At 45.4% G+C, this 25,859-nt stretch overlaps 1 protein-coding gene across 3 annotated transcripts in view; it reads right to left on the reverse strand.

Annotated features, from left to right (window-relative positions):
- The window catches only part of E2F3 (E2F transcription factor 3), a 123,571-nt gene that overhangs the window by 85,315 nt on the left and 12,397 nt on the right, over nt 1–25,859 (reverse strand). The gene's annotated exons all lie outside the window — the stretch shown is intronic.

Consider the following 25,859-nt stretch of genomic DNA (forward strand, 5'->3'; position numbering starts at 1 on the left):
ACCACTTCACCATTTCAGTGCCTCAAGTGCATATACTAAAAAAGACATGAAAATGAAACACTTTAAATAGTACAACAGAAATTATATCCCTAAACCCTTTTGAGATTAAGTTTAGCTTCTCTGTCCAAGTGGTGCCCTATGATCCCAAAAATCCCAAAAGTAGAAGTGGAACCTCCCCACCCACCCCCACCCCCGGTACATACTGCACATTTCAGTGCCTGTCACTGAGCCAGAAAGCTGGAGACAGGAGCAGCAGAAGCTGAGACAAGCCACTAAGCTGCAGAAAAGGAGAAAAAAAAAAAAAAAAGCTCTGAACAGGAAAATTGTGAGAGGAAGGGAGAGTATGTCAAAATAAAATAAAAAAGCTGGTTTCAAATGTTGTATTCCCTTGTGTAATATACAAGTTCTTAACACATTTTTGCTTCACATACTACTTACTCTACAAACCTTTCCGCGTAGTATACGGAGCTGCAAGCTAGTACACAAGGACAGACAACAGGGACGAGGGATGGGCACCCAGGAAAAAAAAAAAAACTATTCTGTCCCAGAAAAAAAACAAAAAAACCTGTATTCTGTTTTTTTTTTCCTAAGTTGAAAAAAAATGTCATTAAGAGTGTGCACTTTGCACACATAATACACACTTTTCTGCTAGTACGCTCCTACGTGCTTTGCACGTCTACAGGTTAATGCATGCGTGTGTACATTATCAGGGAAATGCACAATATCCCCCCTCATTCTATACATGACAAATTAGGTGTCGATTTGGGCATAATTTCTCCAACAGCAGCAGCTCCGTGCGTACATAGGGTGAAATAGTGCTTAACAGTACTTTACTGTGCACTTGCTTTTCCATAATTTGGTGCCCAAGTGTTCTGGCACATAACATCAAGGGGATGCTCACACAGGAGGGGGACCTAGATGGGCTATGGGCATATTGCCAAGTGACTCACAGAACAGTTGCACTTACAGGATGCCACTTTTTTTTGTTGTTGTTGAAACATTTGAGATTAAGGCATGAATGAAGGAAAACATAAGAGTGAATCATTTTGTTATTAACAGTATATAACCCCCTTTTGCCCCTCCCCCTCATTTTTGCACCCCCATTTATTTAGGTAGTGCTACAGAGAATCCCCTCTGGAAGGGGCCCTCTCCTAAAAGAGCAGAACAGTATGTCCCACTCCAGGCATAGAGAGCCATTGCTCTTGCATCCCCCATGTCTGGCGATAGGAAGGAACAAATAAGTGTAAAGCCATCCCACCCAAAAAAAGACTGACAGTGGTCATAAAGCGTTTAACAAGAGACTACGGCCATAGGGAAGCAAGGTGGGTAAATAAGGCTCCCAGACCTGGAGAATGCCACATTTAAGTGCATGCATTTACACCTGGTTTGGCCAAGCTCCTGGAGAAGTCCATAATCTGTTATTGAGACAGACATGGGGGAAGCCACTGCTTGCCCTGAGATTGGTAGCATGGAATGCTGCTACTATGAGTTTTTGCCAGGTACTTGTGACCTGGATAGACCACTGTTGGACGCAGAATACTGGGCTAGATGGACCATTGGCCTCACCCAGTATGCCTATTCTTATGCTAGAGTATTATAATGGATTTGGTGCACAAGCATTTGCTACTATAGAATACTAGCTTGGTGCTCAGATTTTTGGCACCTTTTAGCACTTTATGGAACTGCTTATGTGCAAATAATGCACACTTTCAGAAAATACACATCAGCAAATGACATTTGGTTGAAACTACCACCCATCGCTCCCCTACTACGCAAAATCCTCATATGCCACCTTTGACTTTTAAAAAGAACTGCTTTACAAAAAAGGTTTAAAAGGAAATATTATACATATTTTAATGTATTGTTTTTAACTCAGCTTCTAGATAAATTTCTGAAAAACTTCTATTCTTGCCAAGGAAGATAACTGCCATTTTCTGATCAATTCTTGTATAAGGAACACTGGCAGGAGTCTATATACCTTCTGCCCAGTTGTGAGCTACATTTAAGTGTTACCTTGTTAACCCAATCAACAGCATTAGTGCAAGCTATAGTAAATATAGAGCTCACTGCCAGTGGCATTCCTTGGTCAGTTGCCATCTGGGACGGATCGCTGCTGCGCACCCCCCCCCCCCCAGTTGCAGCACAACATCCCCCCTGGCACATCACCTCCAAGCCCCTGCTGTTACTTCCTGTTCCGGGGCAGAGGTAGCAGAGAACCAGTGGAGCTGACAGCCGCGCGGCTGCTCCCTGCATCCCTCCTGCAGCGTGCACCCGCCCCCACCTCACCACTGCATAAAATGGGACTTGTGGAAGACGTGTTGGCAATACTGGGCTACCTTGTGCTATTTAGTAAATCTAACCCCAAGTTAGAAGGAAGAGGAAAACTGTCAATCATTCCTTAGCTTGTCAAAACCAAGACATTAATTGCCATACTTCTACTAATTATGTCCCTGGACCCCTTTTGAGACCTGGCCAAGAACATCTTACATGGTACGTGATACTTTATACTTTATATGTATACCTGAGTTTGATTTGTCCTTCTGGAGATTCCAACAGTTAAAGAAGTGAAAGGGGAAAGAAGATGATCAAGGATATTCTCCGTAATGGCCTCCGTTTAGTGGAACAGTTTACCAAGGAAACGTTGTTTGGAAAATGACGTGCAGAAATTTAATCTCCACCTCCTGATTTAATAGCAGGACCAGAAAGCAACTGGCCATTGGTTCAAGATGTGGGAAGATTTTGAGTAGACCAGTTTTATATTAGCCTTTTTGATTTTATGAGATAGCTTTATGTAAAGCACTTAGATCAATCATTTGTCTTGTGAAACAGAATATAAGAATTTTAACAAACAATTATTTCAGTGTGTGCTGTTAGTAGATGACCCTGTCAATAAGTTGCCTAACTTCCCTGAAATTGGGCTAAGCCTGTACATCATGCAGAGGGATGCTCAAATTCAGTCCTTGAATACCAGGTCAGGTTTTGAGAATATCCCTAACCCCGACAAATAAGCATGAGAGATCTGCATTCAATAAAGGCAGTACACGTGCAACTCAATTATTTACTTGGGTATTTACATATTCTTTAGATCAAGGGCTGATCTTGAGTACCCCTATTATAATAAATTTAAGGGGGGAAAAAACGCTGACAGCAAGGAGAAATTTTAACAGAACATTTTTGTTTCTCAGCTCTGCCAATTTTACACACAACACTACTTCCTGCCCAATGACAAACAGAATCAAACTCGCCCTGCTATGCTGGGAGACATTTCATGTGGGAGCAGGAGATAAACCTATAACACTAATGGGTGTATTATCTGTACACTCTCCTTAGTCCCCCCCCTCCCCATCATGCACACCAGAAATCAGCTGTGTCATGAAGAAAAAAAAAGAGTAATGCTAAACATTTTGGGCTTTGAGTGGTACAGAATCTTCTGCATATCCAAGATCACAACAGAATCAGTCCCTCTGAATACATCTCCTACGCTCACTATCAAAAAAGATCTTCTACCCCCTTAAAAGCCAAAATATGCTGCTTCCTAAACATTTTCCAGAGCTTACATTTAAGGGCCAACAGGGAAACAAGCCTCCATTTCCGTGCTATTTCAATAATGCTCCTATTGTCATCCTATACCACAGCACACAGCTGCACACCTGAACCTTGCCAGCCTGACATACTGCAGACTTGAACCTAGATCTCTGTAACACAGTGCTGCCACAGGAAAGGGCCCTCTATGACTCATTAGCAGTTCTTAAACATGGGACGTACCTTTTCTTTCAAATGTATTAGATAACACTGCACATTCCTCCAGTGGAAATTAAAAAATCTGAAGTGCAATTGTGGCCACCTACAGTCACACAACTGGCCCCACTACTAAAACCTGATTTGAATGGGGAGACGTGGATCAGACCAAGAAAAAAAAAAAAAAAAAAAAAAACCACCACACAACACTATTATTGAAGCTATGTGAAAAGTTTACAGGTTTCACCATTTGTATATACTTTGCATCTGCAAATACGTTGCATAACTGAGAATCCATAAGGTACAACATACAGCTATGATTCCACTCTAAAGCTCTAAATTAAAGTTGCTCTGTCACTGGTGATGCATATGAATAACCTTTGCACATATGGATCAGATATTTCCAGTCTATTACAAAGCAGAAGCAAAAACCAGACCCAAGCTGTTGCTATCATCTACTGCAGTATTTCCCCAAGTTTGGTCCTGGAGTTCCTCTTGCCAGTCAGGTTTTCAGGATATCCACAATGAACATGCACATCAAATTCAAGAGGAACTCCAGGACCGGACTTGGGAAACACTGATCTACTGTATGAACACAAAAAGAGACTTTCTTCAGTTCCCACCAACACACCCAACAGTGCTACATAGGGAATGAAGCTGCACCTCTACATTCATGAAAATATCAAGCAAAGCCATGATGGGGCAAAGCTACAGGCCACCAAATCCCAGGTTACTTAGAAGTAACTGGTAGATGGTGACAAATAATGAAATTACTTGTTATTAAAATTTATTATCCAGGAAGTATTGAGAGCAAAATCTGGTAGTAACTGGTGATGGACTTCTTCTTAGCAACCTTCTCAAACTCCTTTTGTTACTATTAGCCTTCAGCAACCTGTAAAATTTTAATTTGTAAACCTACAATTTAGTTTGTTTTTTAAGTGTCCCCTAGATGGTTTATCTTTTCAAAAATTATTTCCCATTTCTGCTTTTGATAAATTTTCTTGGCCTCCCTTGTTTTACATCTTATGATGTAAAATACTTATCTTTCCTACTTAATTTACTCCTGGGTGACTTCTGTGCAAAAAAAAAAAAGTTCTATACAGAAGTTTTTTAATAACCTGCATATTCATTTTTTGGGGTACAACTCCCCTACCATAAAAACTTTGGTTCTGCTTGCTCCAAGTCTGACACTCACCAAACTTTATTCCTGCTCAAGCTAGACCACCTCCCACTTAGCTAGAAATCCACACCAGATTTGATTTCTCTCCCCCAGAAGATTCAAACTAGAGAATGAAACAGGAATAAGGTTTGTCCCCATCCCCATGGGTTCTGTCTATGTCCCCATCCCATCCCCACAGGCCCCGTCTCCATCCCCGCCCCATCCCCATGGGCTCTGGTTTTACCTGTAGAAGCCTCGAACACTTATGAATTTGTATTTAAATATTTTTATTAAAGTATAAAAAGGAATATGCTGTGCAACTGTTGTGTATGAATTACAAATAGAAAACACTAATAATGATGAGCCGCTGTAATAAACCCTCCCAACCCCAATAGCCGACTTCTACTACCCCAAGGAATCCTAATCCACCCTGTTAACATGTCCAGGGGTACAAAATACAACCCGTTCTGTATGACCTAGAGGGGAAAAATATACCCTATGAAGCACTGTTATGATTTTATAATCAGTGGATTAATAAGTCATCAACAATCTCAGAATTCAGTCTAGCTCTCCTGTCTTCCATAGTCCCTCCTGCAATAGAAGACGTCTTCTTAGAAGATGTGCTGGTAGCAGGATGTACAGGATCCCCCATGCAAATTTTGCTAGCTGTGGCCAGCATGTTTGCTTGTTTTTCCAAAAAAATAAAAATATTGTCGCCTGCAAACAAACATTCCAGTTCATTAACAGGCTTCAAAGTAGAAAGTGACATGAGGACAAAGTTTGTCCCCGTCTTCACGGGCTCTGTCTCCATCTCCACGGTTACTGCGGATCCCCGTCCCAGTGTCATTCTCTTATTCAAATCAGAGTTCTCTGACCTCTTACTACTCCACCACAGACCCCTATAGCACTGTTTTTCTCCCCCCTCTGGTACATCCTCCCCTCCCTGCACACACCAGAGCTCTCAAACCCACCTTCCATAGTTTGTTCTCCCGGCCTTTTAAGTTAAAAGAGATACAGGAGCATCGAGGCCTTTCCAGTGCAACTACTTAGAACAAAACAGCAGCTGTACTCACCACACTAGAACCAATTTTCACTTTGTTATGAGAACCAAATACCAGTCACCTGTAGGAGCAGCAACAAAGCCAGACCAAGTAATTCACTACTACACACTACACAGCCAAAACCAGACTTATCAGCCTGAGAATCACTGTCTAGTCCCTATACAGAACAACTATAAATCAAAAAACAGTGACGCACAAATTTAACACACTTCTGAGTTTCACTTAATAGGAAAAAAAAAAATAGCTGCACCACAAAACCTTATAAATAGAAGCAGCCTGAAAACCAGCTACATAAAAAGCTAGACCACAAGACAGGACTTCAGAGGACTGCTTTTGTTTGCTTCAGAAATGAGAAGCCCAAAAGTTGCGTATTACAGTTTACTTACCAATCCAGTAAGCATTAAAAACAAAAACTACCTTGATTATGTTATGCACTAGAAAACACATTTCTAACGTCAAATCTAAGTAACAGACATACAGAAAAGACTATGAAGATCCTTAATATAAAAGGTGTCTGATATTTTAACTCCCATTTGGCTCCAAAAATATGCTCCTATTGCCTAACTGCAGGATGAGCAATAATCCCCCCCCCCCCCACCACCACCACCAAAAAAAAAAAAAATTATAGGACAGAAAAGTGTATACATATATTGAACACAAAGTACACACAGTGGGATGAGATGGGATCAGTTTATGCCAACTGTTTTATGGACAAGACAGACTCAACCTGCTCCTTATGGCTTTAATCGTGCATTTGAGTGGCAATGATCTGGCCACGGCCAGCAGCGTATTATTATTAAAAAAAAATTTTCAGAGTGATTTCCTAATTATAGCCAACCTCCTCCCACGCTTACGCTTGGCTTGGTCCAATATCATTACGAGGAGAGTATGGAGGGGTGAGAGATCTCACCGGTCAGTTGACAAAGACTAGAAAGAAGATCAATAAATGGATGTCAAGATGTATGCAAAAAATCATGGGTCATATCATCAGCCACAATCTAATAACTGAATCCTGTGATGGCTTGTATAGACCAGATGGGGTACACAACCTATTCGATAATGGTTTAGAAATTTTGAATTCTCATTGTCAAGACTATATTGAGGCCATAACTTTGGATAAGGGCTGCAGCCAAGTTTAAGGTGAGCCCACAGCAAGCGAGGTGTCGCTGCTGCGGGAAGTGGCGTTACGCTAGGTCAGTTATACGTTACCAGCGCCGGGTACACAGCATCTTGGCAGATAACAGTTATAAGTTGATGTTAAATATTTAGATTAAAGTTGAAATGTAATTCAAGAATTATATGCCCGCTTGTTAGCGAACGTGGAGGGGCATAATCGAAAGTGGGTGCCCATCTCCGTGGGCGGCCATGCGAAGGGGTGGGACAAACCGTATTTTCAAAAAAAAAAAGATCGGCGCCCATCTTTTTTTTTTTGATAATACGGGTTGTGCGGGGCAAATGCCTAGGATTTGGGCGTTTTTGAGCTGGGCGCTATCGGTTTTCAGCGATAATGGAAACTGAAGGCACCCAGCTCAAAAATGAACAAATCCAAGGCATTGGGTCGTGGGAGGGGCCAGGATTCGTAGTGCACTAGTTCCCCTCAAATGCCACAACACCAACTGGGCACCCAAGGGGGGGCACTTTTACAAATTAAAAAAAACATTTAAAATAGCTCCCAGGTGCATAGCACCCTGCCCTTGTGTGCTGAGCCCCCCAAATCCCCCCCAAAAACCCACTGCCCACAAGTCTACACCATTACCATAGCCCTAAGGAGTGCAGGGGGGCACCTACATGTGGGTACAGTGGGTTTGGGGGTTTTTTTTGGAGGGAACAACATTAACCAGCACACGTGGAACAGGTAGGGGGGGATGGGCCTGGGTCCGCCTGCCTGACGTCCACTGCACCCACTAACAACTGCTCCAGGGACCTGCATACTGCTGTCAGGGAGCTGGGTACGACATTTGAGGCTCGCATACAGGCTGTTAAAAGTTTTTTAAGTTCTTTTTTTGTGGTGGGAGGGGGTTAGTGACCACTGGGGGAGTCAGGGGAGGTCATCCCCGATTCCCTCCGGTGGTCATCTGGCCAGTTGGGGCACTTTTTTGGGACTTCGGTCGTGAAAAAAAAAAAGGGTTCAGTAAAAGCGACCCAAATTCTCCCTTCTGCCGCCCTTTTTTTTTCCCGATTATCGGCCGAAGGCGCCCATCTCTCCTCGGCTGGTAAACACGCCCCAGTCCCGCCTTCACCACGCCCCCATCAACTTTGTTCATTCCCATGACGGAGTGCAGTTGAAGATGCCCGAAAATCAGCTTTCGATTATACCGATTTGGGCGCCTTTGCGAGATGGACACCCATTTCCTGATTTGGGTTGAAATATGGGCGCCCATCACTTTCGAAAATAAGGCCGATAGTGACAGAAAGAATGGTAACATAGCCTGTCTCCCAGCTTGGATGGTCAGGAGGCCCATAACATCGGGTGTGTGGAACGAAGGGTAGGTGCATCCTTCAATGGGATACGCCCAAAGAACAACGGGTGCTCACTGAGATAGCACAGAGCGAAAACACACGGTGCTTAGATGGCACACCTGTGAGGTAATGAAAAGTAGTGACTGAGAAAGGGCTGTGTACCCAGGCAACAGCTGAAGGTTAAAATATAGCAAGTTAAATTAACATTGTATGTACTGTTTTTTTACAAATGCAATGTTTGAGGTCCTGGCTGCGGCCAAACTAAATTCCACTTACAGTTGAAATAAGACTATTGCGTGGTATTTTTAGTGCAAAAGGAATACCTGTGAGTATATGCCGAGTGCCCAATTTGTGTTATGCACTAGAAAACACATTTCCAACGTCAACTGTAAGTAACAGACATATAGAAAAGGCTATGAAGATCCTTAATATAAAAGGTGTCTGATATTTTAATTCCCATTTGGCTCCAAAAACAAAGTTCAATTCCCTATTGCCTAACTGCAGGACGAGCCATAATCCCCCCCTCCCCCCCCAAAAAAAGTTATATGATAGGAAAGTGTATACGTATATTGAACACAAAGTACACACAAAAATAACCACTAAGAGGTAGACATAATAGAGGTTCGAAGCTTGAGAGCAGAAGTGCCAGTCACAGCTTCAACTTATCAACTGCTCATACTTTTCAAAATTATGTTAATACAATCCTGTGCTACTAAAGCACAAGAGTGCTTTAGATCACCAAGCAAATTGCTGTATATAGAGCTGTCTTGGAAACCTTTTGTCAATACCACTTGACAACCTGGTCGCTGAGCTAGAACCTCATATGCAGACTGGTTACACCCACCTCCTTACAGCAGCAAACAGCAGCTAAAAAAAAAAACCCAATTAGACCATACACCTTTGGGTGGACAATGTACTGTATGCACTCAGCTGTTTAATTTCACATTTTTCTTTGCTCTTTTAGCTCCGCTCTTAAGAATCCTTGTTTCTTCATTTCTAAAACTCCCCCACATTTATCTTCTTCCATCCCCCCAAGCACCTTTTGAAAGGCCCAAAATGGCTGTCATCAGTGGTGGTCAACATCATTCCCCAACCCTTCAGTCTCCTCCATTAGGCACCAGACCTTCTAAGTTTAGTTGCTTAGGTAATGTGGCAGTGGCACCCAAGAATTTTCCAGCCCTAATGGAAATCATTTGCCATCAAATATATACTAATAAAAGGTGGGCCTCCTACCTAAACCAATTTAAAAAAGTATTAAACAGAGCTGAAATGTAGCCATTCTGGATAAAAATTTCTAAAGGACTCATCTGGAATAACCTGCTGTCATTCTATGACAGTAACAGAATAGTGTGGCGAGATAATACTGTTAAGCACAGAATTAAGGGGAAAGGTGATATAAAAAAAAAAAAAAAAAAAGAGAACAGATCCTGCGAGCCATCAGGCTCCAACTCCAAAAGAAACCAACCACTTCAGTGACAGCGGGCTGTAGATGGTAAAAAAGTTCTGTTCCTGACTCACCTGTGGTTTTGCTGATGTCATGATATTTTGGCAGCAGCCTTACTTGTATTAACTACTTAAATTGTTACTAAGCTTGGAAAGAAACTGGGATCCCCTGCATAACCTAGCAGGACTATAACACACTGACTATGTAACAAATACAACTGCATATAAAAGAAAACGGCAACAGTTCCATACATCTTATCCTTTTATCAAGTGCAAAAACATCCCCCCACCTTAAGCCTATAGAAAGCAAATCCACCCACCACCTCCCCACCCCAACAAGCTACAGTTCTAATACCAATTTTAGCTCACAGTTCAGTTTGCGTTAACAGCAATTCAAACCCTGTGTAACTTCCAATCCCTGTCTTTTTTTTTTTTTTGGTCCCCTTCTCTGTGCCATAAGCTTAGCCATAAAATACACACAATTTTATGGAACAGGATACATACACACACAAAAGCAATTCATCTGTTAGCAGCGACACACATACTTTGGAATCCAAGTTCACCTGCTTTACAACTTCTCCAACCAACTTCCAGTAATGTCTCACGCTTTGGCACTCCCACCCAGTATTGTTCAAAGTACTACAGTAAAAGTAGACTGAAGAACACATTTAAAACATTTACTTGGTTAAAAGTTATTGCCCAATATGTTTTGAGTAAAAAGTACTAACACTACAATGAATGCAACTATTGTTTACGATTTTATCCCAACTTTTTTGCTCTACAATTCGATATACTTTGCTTTTAGGTAAAATTTTGAAATGACTTGTCACTCATGCGCGTGCACTTGAGTGTCATTAATTCAGCACAGCTAAAAAGGTTCAACAACTATACCATCAGTAAGCGGATTATTCAGCCTGATAAAAAGTTCCTTCAAATCAGGCCAGGTTGCAGTATTAGTGATTTCTTCCGACTGGTCTGCAGGTTTGACAGAGGGAATCTCTGAAACACTTGACTTCCATATAGCAAAGAATACTTTTATCATTATTGTCATCATCTACATTAGAAGCAGAACTAATGCATCACTTGCATTTTCATCTGTATCTTCATTAATCACCATGCTATACAATTACAAACACAAAGTTGGAATCACTGCCTATTCTAACAATTTTTCATCTGATGGTGCACTGAATTATCTTCGAGAACTGATGCAAGATTATCAAAGTGTGTGGGAAACCTTCAGTCTTAAGGCCAAACAAACTCCCTCTCAAGGCTATCAATCCAGTGGACTGTAGGAGCAAAGCAAGCACTACCGAAACACTATGAGCACTATGCCCAGACCTGCAAGTTCCATACATGGCCTCATTGCACAATCCAGCATTAGCAACCTGATTACAATACGCAAACTGAAGACATTTCATCTATAAAGCCTCTAGAACAATGCGGAGACATCAAGTCTAACAGAAGTATAACATCACCTGTTTACTGTACTTGGACCTGCTGATAAGGTCACTATATTCCAGGACAATCGGGCTGTTATCGGAATTGAGGTCAGTGCCAGCAGGTTGTTATCAGAACTGACATCAATGCAGGACTCTTGACACTGTGGCTGTGGTCAACATGTACTTGTTTTATGTTACTCCAAGGACAGAAAGTACATCAGCAGTACAGATAAGCCATTGTCTTGGGTACAAACTTAGATTCTGAGCCCTCCTGGGACAGAGAAATATCCAGTGTACCTGAATGTAACTCACCTTGAGCTACTACTGAAAAAGGTGAGAGCAAAATCTAAATAAATAAAATAAGCTTCTAATTTATCTATAAAAGGGGAGCTTTTATCAGAGATAAAGCTGCAGTGTCAGCATCACATCAGAGGAACAAGATCTGCATTGGACCAGATGGACATCTGAAGGATTGCATCAGGTTATGTGCCCTGTACCTTGTATTAGTGCTCTTGGGTCAGAGTGACTTTGTACTTCAGAGTCTAGTCAGGGATTTATGGGCGTTTACTCTAGTTATCTCTGTGGCCTTTATTTCTGTTTTTACACCACATTTGCTGCTATTGTAAATAAAATGGACCTATTTTTATAATATTTGGGTGTGGTGTTAGTTCCTTCTATTATCTTGGCACAGTGGGCTTGGCTCTAAGGAAAAGGGAGAATACATTTGCACCCAACACCAGACTTACTAATGTTAGTCTTGTTTGGGACCCAATTCTGTCATACTTTACTCCAAGCGTCAGGTACCCCAATAACACAGTGTATTTGTATTGCTTCTACAGGTCACCCCAATGTAAAATTTTCCATGGGATGACCAGCAGTCTGTTGTGGTAGAGACATCTGTTCACCAAGAATTGCAACTAGCTTTAGCTTCATCTCCACTTCAGTGTGACCCAACTCACTGCTCTGTTTGGCTGTAGACTAGTAACCAGTTCAAACACAGGTAACTCCACTGTTCTCATAGGCTATATTCACTGAACAGCAAAATTTACGAGAAGTTGATCCACTGTTTGTGTGATGAGGTTTACAACAGCAAAATGTAGGAGTGTAGGAGTGGCCTAGTGGTTAGGGTGGTGGACTTTGGTCCTGGGGAACTGAGGAACTGAGTTCAATTCCCACTTCAGGCACAGGCAGCTCCTTGTGACTCTGGGCAAGTCACTTAACCCTCCATTGCCCCATGTAAGCCGCATTGAGCCTGCCATGAGTTGGAAAGCGCGGGGTACAAATGTAACAAAAAAAAAAAAAAATCCTGTCCCAGGTTTTGCTGTTTCATTTGATTCACTAATTTACTGAGGAATTCTCAATTATGTCTCACTTCTGCTTTTACTTTTTACTGCAAACATCAGATCATTAACTGAATAAAAGTAGCAAAAATTGGTGAAATGTATTACTTTGGTAAAAGTAATAAATGTTTCCTGTACTTCTCTGCAAGTGCCAAATCTTTTACTTAAGCAGTTAACTAGTTAAAATTTAACACTGCTACCAAATATACAAGTACCTGTAGCACCACATCGCCAGCAACTCTCTCCTCCAGCATTTTTGGCTACTCTACAAGGTATAAGGGTACCAGCAGCTTATTTTTCTATATTTGTAGATTTAGAGAGCCTATGGATTTCCTTGTAAATACCCTCCAACAAAACCCAGGTCTTTCCCAGGTTAAAGAAGGTAAAATTATGTATAATCATACCTGATAATTTTCTTTCCATTAATCATAGCTGATCAATCCATAGACTGGTGGGTTGTGTCCATCTACCAGCAGGTGGAGATAGAGAGCAAACTTTTGCCTCCCTATATGTGGTCATGTGCTGCCGGAAACTCCTCAGTATGTCGATATCAAAGCTCCATCCGCAGGACACAGCACTTAGAGAATTACACCCACGAAGGGACACTCTGCCCAGCTCACCACCGCCGAAACGGGGGAGGGGAATTAACCCAGCTCATCCCCACACAAGTGGGGGAGGGGAATCCGTCCAGCTCATCCCCGCGGAGCGGGGGAGGGACACCACACCCGCCGATGCGGGGGGATCTGGCTTATCCTGCAACCGCAACCGCGGGAGGAGCTGACTGACCCTAACACCGCCGAAGCGGGAGGGGTACAAAACTGCCCTACAGCCGCACGAAGCGGGAGGGAGTGCCGGCAGAATTTTAAGTCTCAATCCAGCCCCGTGAAACGGAGGGGAGAGGAATGCAGCAGCTCACTGTAACACAAACTCGTCTTAACTCTTGAAGAATCCAAGTGAAAAAACTTGAACACGACGTCTTTCTGAAGTAACTGAAGACTAAACTTGAACCTGAAATGCAACCAGAATAAAAACAATACAGATATCTGGGAGGGGCTATGGATTGATCAGCTATGATTAATGGAAAGAAAATTATCAGGTATGATTATACATAATTTTACCTTCCATATCATCAAGCTGATCAATCCATAGACTGGTGGGATGTACCGAAGCAGTACTCACCCAGGGCGGGACCTAGAAATCCCTGACCGCAACACTGAAGCTCCAAACCGGGCCTCCGCCCGAGCAGCCACAGTCAAGCGGTAATGCTTGGAGAATGTATGGGCCGAAGCCCAAGTTGCCGCCTTGCATATCTCTTCCAAGGAGACGGAACCGGCCTCTGCCATCGAGGCCGCCTGAGCTCTTGTAGAGTGAGCCTTCAGCTGGATAGGCGGCACCTTCCCCGCGGCCACATAAGCCGCTGCAATGGCTTCCTTGACCCATCTTGCCACTGTAGGCGTAGCAGCCTGCAGACCCCTACGAGGACCTGTATACAGGACAAACAGATGATCCGATTTCCGGAAATCATTGGTCACTTCCAAGTATCTGATGATGACTCGTCTCACATCCAGATATTTAAGAGCAGAGTACTCCTCTGGGTAGTCCTCCCTACGAAAGGAAGGGAGACATAGCTGCTGATTCACATGGAAGCGAGAAACAATCTTGGGCAGGAAGGAAGGCACTGTGCGAATAGTCACTCCTGCCTCAGTGAACTGTAGAAAAGGCTCTCGACATGAGAGCGCCTGGAGCTCGGAAACTCTTCTGGCTGAAGTGATAGCCACCAAAAAGACTGCTTTCAACGTCAGGTCTTTCAGAGATGCCCTTGACAAGGGTTCAAACGGCGGCTTCTGCAATGCTCTTAGCACCAGGTTGAGATTCCACGCAGGCACCACTGAGTGCAGAGGAGGGCGCAGGTGATTAACCCCCTTGAGAAAGCGCACCACATCTGGCTGCGAAGCCAGGGAAGCACCCTTCAGGCGGCCCCTGAAGCAAGCCAGAGCCGCTACCTGGACCTTAAGGGAACTGAGCGACAGGCCTTTGTCCAGACCTTCTTGCAGGAACGCCAACACTGAAGAAATTGGAGCAGTGAAGGGAGAAAGTGAGCCTGCTTCACACCATGCTGCAAAGATACGCCAAACCCTGGCGTAAGCAGTAGAAGTAGAGCGTTTCCTCGCTCTCAGCATAGTGGCGATGACCTTGTCTGAGAAGCCCTTCTTCCTCAGACGCTGCCGCTCAATAGCCAGGCCGTAAGACCAAAGGGGGAGGGATCCTCCATCACCACGGGACCCTGATGTAACAGGCCCTGCACCACTGGCAGCCGCAGAGGATCGTCGACTGAGAGCCTGATCAAGTCCGCATACCAGGGACGCCTGGGCCAATCCGGACCCACCAGGATTATCCTGCCGGGATGCTTTGCCACCCGGTCTAGTACCCTGCCCAACATGGGCCAGGGCGGGAACACATAGAGAAGCTCTTGTGTCGGCCATTGTTGGAGAAGAGCATCTACTCCCAGGGATCGAGGGTCCCGTCCTCTGCTGAAGAAGCGCGGCACTTGGCAATTGGCCGATGACGCCATCAGATCTAGGCTCGGCTGGCCCCAGCGCTTCGTGATGTCCAAGAACGCCTGAGCAGATAGCTGCCACTCTCCGGGCTCCAAGGTATGGCGACTGAGAAAGTCCGCCTTGACATTCATGACTCCGGCAATGTGGGCCGCTGACAGCTGTTCCAGGTTCGCTTCCGCCCACTGGCATAGACTCATAGCTACCTTGGCTAGAGGGGCGCTCTTGGTACCTCCCTGGCGGTTGACATAGGCCACAGCCGTGGCATTGTCCGACAGGACCCGTACAGGCTTCAACACCAGTACCGGGATGAACTCCAAAAGCGCCAACCGAATGGCTCTGAGTTCCAGGAGGTTGATAGACCACTTTGCCTCTGCAGGAGACCAGAGCCCCTGCGCTGTCCTTCCCAAGCAGTGGGCTCCCCAGCCCGATAACGAGGCGTCCGTCGTGACGACAATCCACTCTGGGGACACCAGAGGCATTCCCGCAGACAACTTGTCTGTCTGCATCCACCAGCTCAGCGCCTTGCGCACTGCTGGATCCAAGGGAAGACGCACCGCATAATCCTCCGACATCGGAGTCCAGCGCTGCAGCAGAGAGTGTTGTAGTGGTCTCATATGAGCCCTGGCCCAGGGCACTACTTCCATCGTGGCCGTCATAGAGCCCAACAGCTGCACATAGTCCCAAGCCCGAAGAGGAGAGGCTACTAGGAACTGGTCCACCTGAGCCTGAAGCTTGACAATCCGATTGTCTGGCAGGAACACTCTGCCCACTTGGGTGTCGAATCGAACTCCCAGATACTCCAGGGACTGAGTCGGGCGCAGCTGGCTCTTCTCCCAGTTGATGATCCATCCCAGGGAGCTCAAAAGAGCAACTACCCGGTCCACAGCTTTGCCGCACTCTGCATAAGAGGGGGCTCGGATCAACCAGTCGTCCAGATAAGGATGGACTTGTACTCCTTCCTTTCGCAGGAAGGCCGCTATGACCACCATTACCTTGGAAAAGGTCCGCGGAGCAGTAGCCAACCCGAACGGGAGGGCTCTGAACTGGAAGTGTCGGCCCAGGACTGCAAAACGCAGAAAGCGTTGATGAGGAGGCCAGATGGGAATATGCAGGTACGCTTCCTTGATGTCCAAGGATGCCAGGTACTCCCCTGCCTTCACCGCCGCTATAACAGAGCGGAGAGTCTCCATGCGAAAGTGCCGCACTTTCAAGGCCCGATTGACTCCTTTGAGGTCGAGGATAGGCCGGACAGAACCTCCTTTCTTTGGGACCACAAAGTAAATGGAGTAATGCCCCTTGCCAAGCTGACTTTCTGGCACCGGAACGACCGCACCAGGCGGATCAGATTGTCCAAAGTCTGCTGCACTGCCACAGCTTTGACCGGAGACTTGCAGGGAGAGAGTACAAACCCGTCTCTTAAGGGTCGGCAGAACTCTAGCTTGTAGCCGTCTCTGATGACCTCCAGCACCCAAGCGTCTGAAGTTATTGTGGTCCACTCGCCCAGAAACGAGGACAGCCGTCCTCCAATCTGCACTGGGGCGTGGACCAATACCCCGTCATTGGGTACGAGACCCTGGGGGAGGACCGGAGGGAGCACCTCCGGGACGGCGGTCTCTGCGAAAGGAACGCTGCTTGGGGGAGAAATTCCTCTTAAAGGAAGAGGGGGCAGAAGCACCCGACCTGCCCGGGCGATACCGACGGGCTTCCTGAAACCGTCCTCTGGAGGTACCGGGACGAGCACTAGCCCGAGCCCTGACCTCCGGTAACCTCTTGCCCTTAGACGTGCCGAGATCAGTCACGATTCTGTCCAGCTCGACCCCAAAGAGCAGCTTGCCTTTAAAAGGCAATCTAGCCAGGCGGGATTTTGAGGCGTGGTCAGCAGACCAATGTTTCAGCCAAAGCCACCGCCGCGCAGAGACAGTCTGAGCCATGCCTTTAGCTGAGGCTCTCAAGACATCATACAGCAAGTCTGCCAAATAGGCTAAGCCCGATTCCAGGGCTGGCCAATCATCCCTCAAGGAATGATCCGAGGGGAAAGCCCGCTGCACCATAGTCAGGCACGCCCTGGCCACATAGGAGCCGCAAACTGAGGCCTGCAAACTTAAAGCAGCCGCTTCAAAGGACGACCTTAAGGCCGCCTCCAACCTCCTGTCTTGGGCGTCCTTTAGGGCCGTGCCACCTTCCACCGGCAATGCCGTTTTCTTAGTCACCGCAGTGATTAAAGAATCCACGGTAGGCCACAGATAGGCCTCCCGTTCACTCACAGCCAAAGGATAGAGGCGGGACATAGCCCTAGCCACTTTAAGGCTCGCTTCTGGGACATCCCATTGAGCCGAAATTAAGGTGTGCATGGCATCATGCACGTGGAAGGTTCTAGGCGGGCGCTTCGTCCCCAGCATAATGGCAGAGCCAACAGGGGCTGAGGGAAAGACGTCCTCCGGAGAGGATATCTTCAAAGTGTCCATGGCCTGCAACAACAGGTTGGGCAAAGCCTCCGGGCGAAAAAGCCGCGCTGCAGAGGGGTCATCCGCTCCATCCGAGCGGGGATCCGTCTCCTCCAAGGAATCCGCAAAGGACCGTTGGGAGACCTCAGACACGCTGCCCTCATCTACATCGGAGGAGACAAATTCCTCCAAGGCCTGGGAATCAACCCGAGGGCGTTTACCTCTGGGAACCTCAACCTCCTTACCAGAGGAGGGAGCGGGGGCAGCGTTGTGCATGAGGAAGGCCCGATGCAGCAGCAAAACAAACTCGGGGGAGAAACCCCCCAGACTGTGCACTTCCGCAGCCTGGGCAACAGCCCTAGGCGCGCTCTCAACCGGCGCTCGCAACAGCGGGGGAGAGACATGCTGCGCATCCAAAATGGCGTCCGGCGCGAAACTCCGCGAAGGAGCCGCGCGGGAAGAACGGCTCTTAACTTTAGCCGCTTCTGTGCCGTCGCCCAAATTAAGGGCGTTCATGGCATTAATGTCTCCAACCTCAAGGGCGGCCCAAGAAGAAGCCGTCCGAGCCGCGTGGCCGGCCAAGATGGCGGAGGCGAGGAGCGGGGGATGGGCGTTTATGGCGGGAAAAACCGCCACGCCGGAGGAAGGACCGGGACATGCATCGGTCGCGAAACTGTCACCCACCAAGGGCGAATCCGGCTTGAAGACCCCCGCATCCCCTCTAGAAGCGCTCGAGCGACCCGGGGAGCGACCCTTTGCGCCCTCGCCCTCCGACGCCATGTGCCACGAGGAGAAGAATCGGGGAACCCCCGCCCGCTATAAAAAGGTAAAATTACCTGCTGTCCGCTCCGAGTCGTAACGACCTGGTGTCTCAGTGAGTAGCTGCAATAGACGCTTAAATAAACGTCGAAATAAACGCCTTTAAGGCCGTTCAAAAATTTTTTTTTTTTTAACGGAGCCAGCGGGAGGGGGGAGAAAAGGAGGGACCTGGCACCACCAGGTTTGCACTTGCTCAAAAGAGCCCTCAACCCCAGGCACTCAACAAAACCTAAAAATTAGGCTTGGAGGCCTAGCCAGAGCTGCTGCTGTGTGTGACCACCACCTGCTGAGATAGAGAACATACTGAGGAGTTTCCGGCAGCACATGACCACATATAGGGAGGCAAAAGTTTGCTCTCTATCTCCACCTGCTGGTAGATGGACACAACCCACCAGTCTATGGATTGATCAGCTTGATGATATGGAATATTTATTTTATTGGTTGCATTTGTATCCCACATTTTACCACCTATTTGCAGGCTCAATGTGGCTTACATTATGCCGTAAAGGCGATTGCCATATCCGGTATGAGAAATATGTGATATTGCTTTAGAGTTCATAAGTGACAGAGTAGAATAAGCATTCAAGTATAAAGAGTTCAATTCCGGAATGAGAAATAAAGTGGAATTGCATTAAAGTTCCTTGCTGTCCGAGTAAGTGAAGCAGTCAAGTGTAGAGAGTTCAGTTTGGTCCAGTTCCGGTGTAGTTTTGTAGAATACTCTAGTTTCCCCAATTTCAAAAAAGAGGCCCTTTAGTTATATTTGGCCTGGCACACAGCAGCTCAAACTGGGTTCTACTCCTAAGAATCTCCACTATTATCCCCTTATTTCTTAGAAGGTACCTTACTTAAGATATCCATGTAGATTCTGCATACCCAAGCCATACCTACCCTATATCACAAAAGGGTATCATTCTACCCTCAAACATGTGGCCTAGACAAATTGTGTCCTCCCCACCCCCACTTCTTCTGTATCCCATCTTCACACAGCAGCTAAGATCAGGTTAAACCTTCCAGGAGTACTGCTCAAGTCCCTACATATATACACAACTTAAGCTTGTGAAGGGGTTCACAGGGCTCCCCCTCCCAGCAGGAGCTAGGGAATGTATGAAAGAATATTGCCCCCAACTATCCTGCTCCAACAATACCCGGTATTTAAGTTCCAATGCAACCCACTCCAACAATAACCCTCAATTGGGCTATATAACAGTACAAAAAAAAAAAAAAAAAAAGTTTGACAGTGCCATGCCTTCGTCCCTTTTTAACCTCAACAAGGTTCAGTGGGCTATCATGTTTAGCCTTTTCTGTATCTGCTTGAAGACTCCCTCCAGTACCACAAGCTTCACCCTCCAGCAGTCTGTTCTCTAAGCTCTTCTGCCACTTCCCTATGCCCCACTTGCATAATGTCACCTCACAGATCAGCAACCAAGATTTGTTAGGTCCTCCCCCTGAGCTGTGCAATGTCCTGCCCGAGCGCCTGCATCCACTTCAACTCCATTTTCAAAATTACAGTCCTCTGCTCGCATTGCAGGCAACCCCTCAAAGGCCACTTCCATGAGCAAATGACAGTGTGCTATACTGGACTCATCATGCGGACCGGCTCAAGTATTACAGTCCACACTGTCCCTTAATCAATACTCAACAGAACTTGTACATACTCTGTTTTGATCTCTAATGCTCGTGATGACTGGGAAATAGCTATGAGCCAAGCTGGAGCTCTAATTTTATGCTGCCCCCTACACCCCAGTATGGCCACTATAACATTTAGATGTCTTAGCTCTGTATTTCCCAAGTCAGTCCTGGAGTACCCCCTTGCCAGTCAGGTTTTCAGGATATCCACAATGAATATGCACAAGATTGATTTGCATACACTGCCTCCATTGTATGCAAGCCTTCACGCATATTCATTACAGATATCACTGAAAACCTGACTGGCAAAGGGATACTCCAGGACAGACTTGGAAACTGTCTTAGCTGAAATGCAGATACTCGTATAAACAGGTCTAGCAGGCTTGGCAGGGAACTTAGAAGTCAGATGTGGAGGCAACAGCTACAGTAGGCTGAAAAGACTAGCAGCTAAGCCTCTGTGGTAGTTTTTACTGTATTTGCAGTGGTGCTCACTGATAGTGAGGTGTGTCTGGCAGAGGACCTAGGCAGCTGCATTCCTTGGAAAAGCCATGCTAGCACTGGTAGTTATTCCAATTACCAAGCTTTAAGACAGAGGGGAGCAGGATGTGAAGTAACTGGAGAATTTATATGCTCATCTGACCAAGTTAGTACAATTGCATTATGAAAACAGATCCTACAAGCAGTTGGGGATATATCCTTGCAGAGTGAACAGAATAACTAGGCAGACTGGATGGGCTTTTCCTTTCCTGTTATAAAGCTTTTGTGAAGAATGGTCAGAACAATTCTCAAAGAAATCACCTCTCAGAGAACTGTACTACGTTGCCCACTAAAAATGTCCCAAACTTAACATTTACCACAACAACTTACCTCTGATGGTGGCTTAGCAAGAGTGCTAAAAAGTCTTCTCCCTAGAACATTACATTTGTAATACTACCTAAACACCACAACTTGTAAAACCATGGTATTTTCAGCCACAAGTTTGAAAGTACTACAGCCAGACAGCAGAATATACAGACCTACAGGACTGCAAAAGCTCTAAAAGCAGTGGAGCGTGTATGAAGGTACACATGTACAGGACCTGCAGCCCATTACTGAGGCCATGCAATTTACAGAATCCTGGTTAACAGCTTAAGTTCAACAGCGCCAGCTTGGATCATTTGCCAGGTACTTTTTTTTTTTTTTTTACAAGTTTCTCACAGGCCAAAGCTTAAGGGCTCTGGGACAATACCAGAATAGCTACTACACAAAGACTGGGGTGGGGGCGGAGAAGGGTGCAAAAAAATATATTTGCTGCACTTTGATCTAGAGTACCAAGAACACTTACTACTTTTTTAAAGTTGAGAATGCATTTGTTCAACCTGAAACTCCAATACCCCGATCAAATGTAAATGCGGGCGCTAGAGGCCACTAGCACCGCACTAGCGCCCACATTTACCAGCACAGCATAATCAGAGGGTCTGGCTCATTTAAATTATATTTCAATGTAGCTCTTCAGTGCTCTGCCTGTATAATCATTGCACTGCGCTCTGATTTTACAGGTAGAATAGGCTCGGAGCTGGTGTTAGGGCTAATGTGCTATTCCTACCCCCGTCCATGCCGGGCAGCCCAAGCTGCCACCTTCAGTCCTGGGGATCCAGTGGACCCTGGACCGCCTCGCCCCAAAGGCAAGGCCCTGGTGGCCTAGTGCACCCTCACCCGAGTCCCCACACCCCCGGACACTGACACGGGGGCTTTGGAAGTCCAGAGGACCTCACCCCCCCCCTAACAGCCCCCCGCCAGAAAAAAAAAAAAGGACTGGAGGTCACTAGACCACCAGCCCACACCTGATGTTCTAGCAGCCCCAAACCCTCTCCCCTCCCCCTCTTACCTTTTAATGCTGGAGGGAGTAGCACTCTCGCCTTCCAGTGCCACCTCTAAAATGGTGGCGCCCTGCCCAGTACTTCCTGGGATGTGCTGGGCAAGACTTCCATACCATAAAGGAGAAACTCCCTTATATGGTATGGAAGCCATGCCCAGCACATCCCAGGATGCACTGGGCAGGGCACCACCATTTTGGAGGTGGTGCTGGAAGGAGGAGGGAGTGCTACTCCCTTTATATAGCATCCAAAGGTAAGGGGGAGGGAGAGAATTTGGGGCTGCTGGACTACCTGGGGGGGGCCCTAGACCACCTGGTGTGGGCTGGAAGTCCAGTGATCTCCAGCCTCTCTCTCCTGTTTGGCGAGGTGGGGGTGGGTTAGGGGGGCTGAGGTCTGGACCTCCAACACCCCTGTGTCTGGGGGTGGGTGGGGGCTCAGGGGCACTAGGTCTCCAGGTCCCTTTCTTTTAGGAGGGGGGTTCCTTGAAATGTTTGAGAGGTCTGGGCTTTTTTCCTTTGACAGCCTGGACCTGTCAAACAAGTATGGGAGGATTGTGCCCAAGCGCATGCCCAGGCACAATCCTCCCACACTTTCCCCCAAAGCTAACAATGCACCTAAATTCGCACATTATTAATGTTGATTATTGGGGAGTTAATTCCCCATGCTGTTCCAGTGCTGTTTTGGAACAGTGTGAGGAATTGATCAGGTCCCAAGTGCTGGCAACTCACCAGTGCCATGGGCTTTGGTTAACATCAAGGTTCACCGTTACCGTTGGTAGCACTGAACAGTACACAATTCACTTAATAGATTTTTAATTTTTTTTTTTTTCATACAGGCATCTCCTGCTTTAACACCTGCTATGTAAATCATCTCACCAAGATGTTGCTATGCTGATTGATGTGTGCTGGGAGTCCTGATGTAATTTTTGATTTAAAATTTAGATTCTTCGTGTCACAAATTAATCTCATAGAACGTTGGGGGGATAGCCTAATTTATTGGCAGAAAATATTGCAAACTGTTAAATGGCATAAGACTGATATAGCTTGTTTATAGAAAAAAAATTAGCTCTCAAGAACATTCTAGAATTCAAAAGGTTGTGAAGTCTCCAGCTGTGGCCAAGGCGGCTTGGGTGATTATCCTATTTAGAAAAGGGCTGCTGGAGGAACAGGAAAAGATAAATTACTGATGAGGATCGTTTTGTACTGGTAGAACCTGTGGTGGAGCCACAACCAACATTGCTATATAACATATATACATCTAATACCTGTAGCAAGAAATTATTTAACTCCCTAATTAAACACATATAATCCTGTTTCCTTTCCCAGACTTGGTGTGAAATTTTAATCAGGTATCAGACCTCTTAGTTCTCCATTTAAATCTTGCGAGACCTTTTAAATATCGGTATAAAATTAAAAACCAAAATAATTTTAAATCTTCACCCCCAAATATTTAACTCCACTCTTTGCCTGTTTGAAGTCATATCCCTTCAGAATCTCCACATCTGCATTGAACTCAACCCTCAGAGCCTCCAATTTATTCTTTGATTTTAAGCATTAATATCTTGTATTCTGCAATTTCCTCCTTCATTAGTTCCAGAGACACTGAGTAGGCAATGATAAAGATCATATAAATCAGCTAACAGTTCAATTTTGTATTATCCACAACCACCTTTTTAATAAATCCCCCAAAATAAATACCTTCTTGTTAAGAGAATGACATGGAGAAGGGGTTGGGACAGGGACAGATCCCACAGGGATGGGGGACAGAGAAACTCTGTCCCTATGTCATTTTCTACTTTAAAGCCTGTTAGTGAACTGGACTGTTATGTTTGAGTAATGCAGATAACAATATTTCGATTTTTTGGGGAAAAAAAAAAGCAAACATGCTGGCCACAACTAGCAAAATTTGCATGGGGGATCCTGTCATTCCTACTACCAGCGTATCTTCTAAGACATCTGTTGCAGGACGAACTGTGGAAAGCAGGAGAGCTAGATTGAATCCTGAGATTGTTGACTCATCCACAGATTTAAAAAACCCAAAGCAAAACAGTGCTTCATAGGGCATATTTCTTCCAAACTAGGGCAAACAGAACAGGTTGTATTTTGTACTCGCGACATTTTAACAGGGTGGATTAGGATTCCTTGGGGTAGCAGAAGTCAGCTATTGTTGGGGTTGGAAGGGTGGAGGATGGTGGTGAGGGGTTATAGTTGCTCGTTATTGTTGTTTTCTATTTGTGATTTATAACAGTTGCACAGCATATCGTTCCTTTTTTATACTTAAGATTTCAATATAAAATCGTAAGTGTTCAAGGCTTCTGCAGGTAAGGACAGAGCCCACGGGGATGGGGCAGGGTTGGAGTCAGAACCCATGGGGATGGGCAAAAAAAACAACTTTGTCCTGTGTCATTCCCTACTTCCTGTCTCATTATAAATAGTTTCATGTAAACCACAAAGGGAGGAAAGGCACCCCCTGCTGTGTGCCCTGCTCAAACTCAAAGGCTTCAGATTAATCAGCCACAGCACCTCCACCCAGCCAATAAGTTCTCCCCACCTTTACCACAACTTAAAACAAAGTATCAATGCACATAATCAAATGTCTTTTTGGTGTTAATTGTTAAAAGGGCCAATGGAAATTTTCTCCATGTAAGCTACATTTCAAGTTAGTTGATCACCTTACATTGTCACAGTCTGCCTCCCTGGGATAAACCCTGCTTTATCCAGCATTTGGGGGAGAATCTGTACCAGCATCTGTTAGTCAAAACTTTAGTCAATTTCACATCCTACTGAAGTGAAATAGGCTGCAGCAGTGGTATAAAGATCTGTCTTTCCCTGCTGTCAAATAGATAGATAAATGGTAGAAATATACTTCCACTCCAGAAATAACCAAAAATATAACACACCCAATGATAAAAATGACAGTTTTCTGACAAATATATGGGGGAGTCTTATAAAAAAAACTAGTTGCAAAGATCATAATGTGTAAAATGGCATTAGTTGCTCAGGTGTGTATACTGCAGAATTAGACTTCCTCTGATACTCCGAATTACTGGCTCTGCAGAGGTCAGTTACACCTTCTTGCCAACTGGGAGGTAACAGAAACAGAAGGCTCTTTCAAGAGAAAAAGAGCATTATCTAGAAGTGTGGGAGACCTATTTAAATACTTTGAGAGGCTGTAGCCGTTTGCTGAATCATTTGTAAATTTATTATTTTGTAGTGGAGTTGGATTTTGGCATGCTAGCAGCAAATGCCAAGGTAGGTTGGGGGGGGGGGGGGGGGAGATGGGATGGGGTGAGGGGCGTTCTCATGAAGGGATTCTGGGAGACATGAAAGACCAGATTCCATTTTAGAAATGCAATATGTTGAGTTTTGGTTGCAGGGTTGAAGAGGGGGAGGTTTGCTGAGGGGATTTATATTGATCTTGAATGCAATCTTCTGCTTGTATTTGACAGTTATCAAAAATATGCTTAAACATAAAAACCATAGTGGATGAAATTAATAAAGTGCAAGTGATCACACTCCGATATCAAAACAATGGCTATCAATGCTCTCAGTATTACAGAGCCATAACACATAAATGACTATGCCAGATATCAGATACCATTTCTATTTCAAAAAACACGTCCGAGTAGACCACCGAGTGTAAAGGTGTCCACAGAACAAATAAATCTCACTCCAACTACACATAGTACAATGAACATGTCCCAACCAGCTATGTACAAAAATTAATACATCAGCAACTTCCCAATTATGCAAAATTGCTAATCCGTAATTACAATGTAGTCTGTGTTGGCTGCTTCTACAGAGGTCTGTTTCAGATGAACTTCCGTCAAGAACCCCCAAACGTGAAATTTCTTCAAATGAGAAGCAAATGCTGCATAGTTCAATTCTCTCCAAAATGGCAGGACAAGCTGTTTTGG

The sequence above is a fragment of the Microcaecilia unicolor genome, chromosome 1, assembly GCF_901765095.1.
Source record: "Microcaecilia unicolor chromosome 1, aMicUni1.1, whole genome shotgun sequence".
NCBI classification, from domain to species: domain Eukaryota; kingdom Metazoa; phylum Chordata; class Amphibia; order Gymnophiona; family Siphonopidae; genus Microcaecilia; species Microcaecilia unicolor.